The sequence below is a fragment of the Xiphophorus hellerii genome, chromosome 23, assembly GCF_003331165.1.
Source record: "Xiphophorus hellerii strain 12219 chromosome 23, Xiphophorus_hellerii-4.1, whole genome shotgun sequence".
Taxonomy (NCBI): domain Eukaryota; kingdom Metazoa; phylum Chordata; class Actinopteri; order Cyprinodontiformes; family Poeciliidae; genus Xiphophorus; species Xiphophorus hellerii.
The window spans coordinates 12025849-12033475 of NC_045694.1; the positions used below are offsets into that span (position 1 = coordinate 12025849).

Here is a 7627-nt window from a genome sequence, read left to right on the forward strand (position 1 = left end):
TCTCTTTCATTAAACTCACTCGGCAGAGGACATTTGAAGGTCACAGATTCTCCAGTCTGAACAATGTTCATTGGTACAAGAGTATCTGAAAAGAACAAAAGCATTAAATGAAAAAAAGCTGCTTTAAAGACATAGCTAGTGTAATAAAAATAAAAACTCACGTCCCCGCTGAAGAAAAAGGAATGTCACCAATAATACGATCATCTTGACCCTGTGTCTTGGTAGGAATTTTGCTGGGCTTTTAATTACTGTGGGTGGTTCTTCATTAGTACTAATATCTTGTATGTCACAGCGTAAAATTATTCTTATTGGTTGTCACAAAAACCATATTTGGTGATTGTAAATTGCTAATGTCACACATACTTCCTGCCACAGAGTTTTTTCCATTTCTTAGAAAAGCATATCACTTCAATCTTCTATCTTTACACACTTCTTTAAAAAAAAATCAAAAGGTTTTACACTTACAGATGTTAACACTGAAGTATCATCTGCAGGTTTTTTTTTAGCTATTAATACTTGTTCAGAGCCACAACAACTGGGCTCCTATAGCAGCTCTGTAGGTCTAAATAATAATTGGATGTAAAGCCAATATGAAACGTCTACACTGGTTTCATGTTTACAGTTTGTGAATGATAAATATGTAGAGATTTCTTTTCATGTTCTATTCTCAGCATAACTTGATTAAAACACAAAATGAAAAATGTATGAAAAACTACAACAATATCGTGCACATCCTTAAACTGACACATACTGAAGTATCTTTTGATTTTATTGCAGGCACCCAATATTTTTAGGTGGACCTCTATCACTATGGCACATGATAACTTGACAATATGTCTAGCTACATTTTCATTTTCACCAGCCACCCTTGAAATCTGATTGGTCATCCTGCCTGGCCACGGCCATCAGAGCTGACAATCATTTTGTTCATAGCGTAAATAGATTTGCATTTCAAATGGGAATCTTTTAAGTGTAAAATAATCCACATAGGATACAAAATAGATTCCCCCCACTAATATGCTGTTCATTGCAATCTAAGACTGTAGGAAATTTGGACGAAATTGCAATTTTAGCAGGCCACCATCTTGGCCTCTGCAAGGCCCCCATAGGAAAAATAAATGTAGATATGCCTCTGTCCACTCTGTTGAGCAAAAATGCTTGAAATCTGTCACATTGAATTGGGATAATTTCCTGTGGGGATCTCCTCTCCTCTTCGTGAATCTCTGTCATACCTGCTGCAAAGAGTGCAAACCAGGGGTTTCAAACTCCAGTCCTCAAGGGCTGGTGTCCTGGTAGTTTTAGATATCTCTGCTTCAACACAGCTGATTCAAATGCTTAAGCTACCTATTCTGCATGTCATAAAGTTGTGCTAAAAATATTTAATTCTGGTATGCTGAACCAGAAAAAGAAATAAAACATGCATGCATTGCCCCTTGAGGACTGACTTTGGCCGCCCCTAGTGAAGACTATATGTGTGTTTGTGCTTGTTTGAGGTTCCATGCTGTCTCTTGACTGCAGGCACAACTGAGCTCGTTAGGAGGCGGCATAAAAGAGTAGCTGAACAAAAGTAAGGTCTCCAGACTGCTCTTCATTTTATAGTGAAAGCAGGCATCTTGATACTTCCAGTAACAAGATGGAGTATTTCATCCATTTCCTCCTTCATTCACTTATCTCCTCCATCAAATTGAAGATAATTCAAACTTGTCTTTAGGAAACACTTCAGCTCTCACAGTTCCACTCATAAGCACACAACTGCCTATATGTCTTTAGCCTGCCACTGAGAAGCTGAAAGGGCAACAACACCATCCACCACCCCATTTACCTGATGATAAGTGACTGCACCTACACACACTGATGAACATTGATAACAATAATAATAGCTTATACTTAACAATAATAGCCTATAAGGATGCAAACAGTGACATGTTTCAAATGTTGAATAGTTATGCTCAAATTTGCATAAACATTAGTGCACACATTGCAGAAATCTAAGAATCTACTGTTTCCAATCTCTGAAGTCTTTTTCTTTAAATGCAAAATCAATCTATGTAATTTTACTCAACTGAAAGAAAAAAAGTAAAGTACAGTAAAACTACTGTTAAAAGTACATTTTCTCCAAAAAATTACTCAAGTAAATGTAACCAGTATTACTCACTTTTGAACATTGATAACAATATTAATATCCTGTACTTGTCAACAAGCTTAATGTGATACATTGCAATTATCTACTAATCATTTAGCTAACATTAACTGCAACCAACAGCATTACTCAACTCACTCGGTTAGCTTGAGGGAATAACTGTGCAAATGTCTTTGCCTTTTCCTGGTTTGCTGCCGTAATTCTAACACACACCCGTCTCTACACAGCAGCAGCATGTCTGTCAGTGCAGCACAGGTGTTAAACCAGGGTGAGGGTCTGCCTCCACTTCACTAAATCTGCACTTTCAGAGAAAGAACATCCCCAAAGTATGAAGCTGCCAGGCATCGCTGTGCTTTACTTTGGTGATGATCCTTTGATATCCATTATAACACATGGCTTTGTAGACTTAAAATCCAACAAAAGGACATCTCTGGAACCTCAGATTATTTTTTAAATTGTGTTGAATCACCACCTATATTGTCAGAGATGTAATTTTGTTACTGCATGCATCCAATTTTCAAAAAGCTAACTGGACATCAATTATCTTGAGCTCAGAATATTTTTTGTTTTTATTTAAAAGATTTTGGGTTAGACTTCAATCCATAAACATACAGAATTAATTTTCATCCTGAACCACTACAGCCATTTAAATATGTTACAGATTAATAATCAATCTATTTTTGAGCAGGTTGTATGAGAGAGAAATTTTAACATACTCACCAAATAAACAGCATTCATAGAGGGATCATAAAAATGACAGTAAAAGTGAACTTGTTCTACAAAAGGAACCCTGCATCTTGAGTGAAAGGTGGCATGCACACTCCACGCTGAGTTACAAAAGTTCAGAGGACCATGACATGACCCTGTTATTAATGTGACTCCCTCATGTCGAGTTCAATGCATCAACGGTAACCTGTCTATGGCATCACTGTTATTGGTTTATAAAAATTGTATTTAAAATGCATAAACAAGCAATGTTGTGAGGATTTTAAGACACAAGTGCAAATCCTGTACCTAGTTATTAACTTATTAATAACTAATATGACAGACAATTGAAGTTCACAAACTTAAAATACATAAAAGAACAACAACATACTGAACAATAAAGGAAATGCATTATTGCGTAACAGTTATGAATAGCATACTCTGATCCTAACTGATTAGCAATACAAATGAATGTTATTAACATGGAAGTATAATGCTCGATACTTCTGGGTTCTTCTTTGACTACTCATGTTTAAGTTCCTATAAAGCAACTAATTTAGGCAAAAACAAAAAACAACATACATTTCAAAAAGACAGTTTTTGCTACTATATGCAGCTTAAAAAAATAACGTGCCTTAAACACAAATAATTTTAAATAGATTAGGGTGAAATGCATTTTAAAATATTCTGCATAAAAGCATATACATTTGATTTTTCACCTCAGTATTTATTGATGCTCAGACTTTAATCTCAGAGTATAAACACTCCTGCGGTTCCAGTTTTTTCTTCTTGCCTCCACGTTTTTTCTTACTCTTAGAAAAATCCAAGGCAGCATAGTTTTTGTTTCCACCGTCAGCCTGTGGAGCAGATGACAATAAAATTAGTGCATTTAGCCGTTGAATATAAACAAAAGAAAATCAAAGCAAAAAAATATTGTTTATCAATCTATTTTACTTACAGGATCAGGTATTCTCTGTCGCAGTCTGTACGATTTCTCTTGTGAAGTGGTGCTCTCCATTCCTGACACAAAAAAAATCTGAATCAGATTTTTCTGAACACTTCATCCATTTACTTTGGATGTTTAAATCTGTTATTTTCTATGGTGACATAAGACAACTAATAGTTCTGAGCAAATATGCGGAAAAAAGAGGTGAACATACTTTAAGATAAGTAACGCAGTAAGTGTAGTAAGTGTCAAAAGCTTTAGCCTGTTTAATTTGGTATAATTAATGGCTGGACTTTGCTGTAAATTTCATGAACAATTTTAAGCATTTTAAAAGACAGTCTTAGAAAGAAGCAAATTAGTTAAGTTTAGAGATGGGAACAAAATAGTTACTTATGTTTTGTTAAAAATTTGACTACCAAGTGTCACAGACAATAAATGCAAATAAAAACAATGCAAAAACATATTTAACAAATTCATAATTTCATAGTTGGCATCAAAAACTATTGTTGCAATTATGCCAAGATCCTTCCATGAGCAAATAAAACAAACTTTACACCAAATCAGGAAATCTACAGAGGATGCAGATGGAAAATGAGCTATATATATGTATCAGAGCAATGTCTTCTGTACATAGTCCCAAATAAATAAACTAAAATAACAAAAATCAAAAGTTTTTGTAGTACTTGCCATGAGATCTTTTGTGCCTTGCCCTCGAAGCTCCATAACAGATGAGAACATTTAATATCAAAGAAAAAACCAGGCAGGATGCTGTAGTCACAAGGGCAATAGATTCAAACCTTGTGTTGTCCACTAAAAACAACAAAATATATTATTTGTAATTGATCTTTTTTTTAAATGTATTAATTAATTTAAAGAATCAGAGACAAAATCCTACCAATTTCCAGTCTGGTTCCATTTCCAAATAATATTTTTCCACATGAGGTCCACAGCACAGTAAAATATCCCAGAATCAGAGGAGTTGACAACTTTTGAGTAATTAAACATACAACTCTTCTCAGAGTCAGATCTCTTCTCACATTCATGATGTTTGTTTCCGTCTGTGTAGATCATATTTGGATAGGTGTTATTTGATTTTGCTTGGAACCAGAACATGCTGAAATCTTCAGAGCAAGCCATCGTCTCAGATTCAAACAAAACTGAACACTGAAGGGTAGCCGTGTCTCCGAGACGGACTGGATTGGATGCTGCAGGCTGCTGAATGACAGTGCAGTCTGACATCTTTCACAGTATTCCCTACACAATAGAAGAAAAGCTTCAAAGTCAGTTAGAGTATGTGACATACACCTGTAAGTTTTCTGTTAAACAAAGAATAGACTGGCTCAGTGAGACATACTTATATAAATGTAACTTTGCTTAAAGTGAATTTTAAAATGCTATATAGTTCATTATATGCTTTATGCTATGTTTCTTTTAAGACTGCATATTATTCTGTTTCCTATAGTTCTATTATATCCAAAAGGCTGAAGTTTTAGAAACAAATATTTAGATAAAAAAGTTCTTTACCTATAGCCATCCAATATGTCCCTCTCCATTCGATATTCCCGTTCCAAGCAGCGAGTGCACAGTGATAGAGTCCATCATCACTGTAGGTTGCCTTCAACAATGTCAGACGGCTAAATTTTTGATTAGTTTTTACCTCCCATCTTGACTTAGAAAACTCTGGCTCAAATTCAGGGATTTTAGGTTGTTGTTGTCTTTATAATCACTTTCAAAATCAGTCTCAGCATATCGCCTGGTCTCTTGCTTATACCAGTGGATGACTCTTTCACTAAACTCACTGGGCAGATCACATTGAAAGCTCACAGATTCTCCATGCTGGACCATCTTCATTGGTACAATAGTATCTGCAGAAAAGAAAATCATTAAAACAAAAAAGCTGATTTTTAAGACATAGCTAGTATGATAAAAATAAAATCTCACATCCCCGCTGAAGAAAAAGGAATGTCACCAATAATACGATCATCTTGACTCTGTCTCTTGATAGGAATTTCTGTAGGATTTTTAAATACTGTAGGTGGTGCTTCCTTAGTACTAATATCCTGTATGTCACAGCATAAGATTATTCTCATTGGTTGTCACAAAAACCATATCTGGTGATTGCAAATTGCAAATGTTGTACATACTTCCTGCTACACAGTTTTTTTTCCATTTCTTAGAAAAGCAGTATGACTTCAATCTTCTATTTTTACAAACGGACTTAAAAAGAATCAAAAGGTTTTATGCTTACAGATGTTAACACTTTTGTCTGCATTAACTGGCTTAAATGCCAGTGCCAGCTTTTAACATAATCAGTGTAAATCAAACCTTAAACAACTAGGCGGGGTACACATGTACCAGATCAAAGGCTGGGTAAACAGAAGCGGAGGAAGTTGTGAGCGATTTCAACGAAGATTTAAACAATTAATCTGAAGTTTTGGAGGAAGAAGCAATGATGTGATGAAGAGGAGTGAGCTGGTTCTACCGAAGGTCTGCAACCCTGTTACTTGAGCCATATTGTTCAGGAAGCAACAATGACTCCAACATTTTTGAGGAAGAAGAATCCAACAGTAAAGTGTGAGGGGCTGTTTAGGACAAAAACTATGTTTTGTCTCACACACACTACTAAAGACTCCTACACACACACAAAATATCAAAATTGCACATATACATTACTAAAATGTCACACACACACATAAAATCTTTCTCTCACATGCACACACAAAAGACTAAGATTGAGCATATAAACTATTAAAATATCACACACATACAATTTTTTATCTAATATCCAATTTGAAAACAACTTCTGTGGCCTTTTAAAATGGAGGCGAGGGGGGGACGTGTGTGTGTGTGATATTTTAATAATGTACATGCGCAATCTTAGTCCTTTGTGTGTGCATGTGAGAGAAAAATTGTAAGCGTGTGTGACATTTTAATAGTGTCTATGTGCAATTTTAGTATTTTGTGTGTGTGTGAGACAAAACATATTTTTTGTCCTAAATGGCCCCTAATATGTCTCCCATGAAAATCACATATGAAAATCACTAGTGAAAGCATGAAAAATAAGTATACAGCTCCAGTCATCAAGGCAGATGGTCAACTGCCTCGGAAACTAAAAGTGCAAGATGAACAGGATGTAGTGTGCTGTAAAAAGACGCTGCACTAAAAGCAAAATCTCTTATATCTGCATCAGACGCCGCAAAGCTGCATGCAGGAGTTGTGCTGGTTTTCTGATGATCTGTGGTACCTTGTCAGATTTTTCTACCGTAATCGCTTCTAGCACAGATCGTCAGAACACCAGCTGAACACAGGTGATCTGTGCTGGCTTCAAGTTGTAAATATTTTATTAGCCTAATTGTAAATAGTTGATGTAGTAAGAATAATAGTCTGTATTTCTGCAGGCATCATGAAGACCCTAGCATGACGTTGATTGATAATCTCTCTATTCTGAACATAACGGAAAAACTCCACAGTTATCAGAAGTAAAAAAAAAGAATCGAAACTCAAGATTTGAAAAATTGGAGGAATAGGGAAGGCTGGATTAATGAACAAACCCAAAACTTGAACCACTTACTTTAAAGTAAGTGGATTATTTGAATTAAACCAGGATTAAACATGAATAATTATTATATTCATAGACCTGTTTATTCCCATTCAGATGATTTGGAGGATGACAGATGTCTAACTGCTACATTTCACTGTCAAACCCTTTTTCCTAAGAAACACAGAAGTCATCGTTGCTTCCTGAACAATATGACTTCAAAGAAAAAGACTGCAGTTCCTTCAGTAGAACCAGCTTCCTCGTCGTCGTCACGCCATAGCTTCGTCCTCCAAAACTG

At 35.5% G+C, this 7627-nt stretch overlaps 2 long non-coding RNA genes across 2 annotated transcripts; both read right to left on the reverse strand.

The window, feature by feature from the left end:
• Positions 1–4492: 4492 nt before the first annotated feature.
• Positions 4493–4733, reverse strand: LOC116714761 (uncharacterized). The gene is made up of 2 exons (XR_004338123.1): positions 4687–4733; positions 4493–4601 (listed from the first exon to the last, which is right to left on the reverse strand). It is a non-coding gene; the product is annotated as an uncharacterized LOC116714761 (long non-coding RNA).
• Positions 4734–4753: 20 nt separating this feature from the next.
• LOC116714762 (uncharacterized) lies at positions 4754–5777 on the reverse strand. The gene is made up of 3 exons (XR_004338124.1): positions 5733–5777; positions 5316–5656; positions 4754–5045 (listed from the first exon to the last, which is right to left on the reverse strand). It is a non-coding gene; the product is annotated as an uncharacterized LOC116714762 (long non-coding RNA).
• Between the last annotated feature and the right edge of the window lie 1850 nt (positions 5778–7627).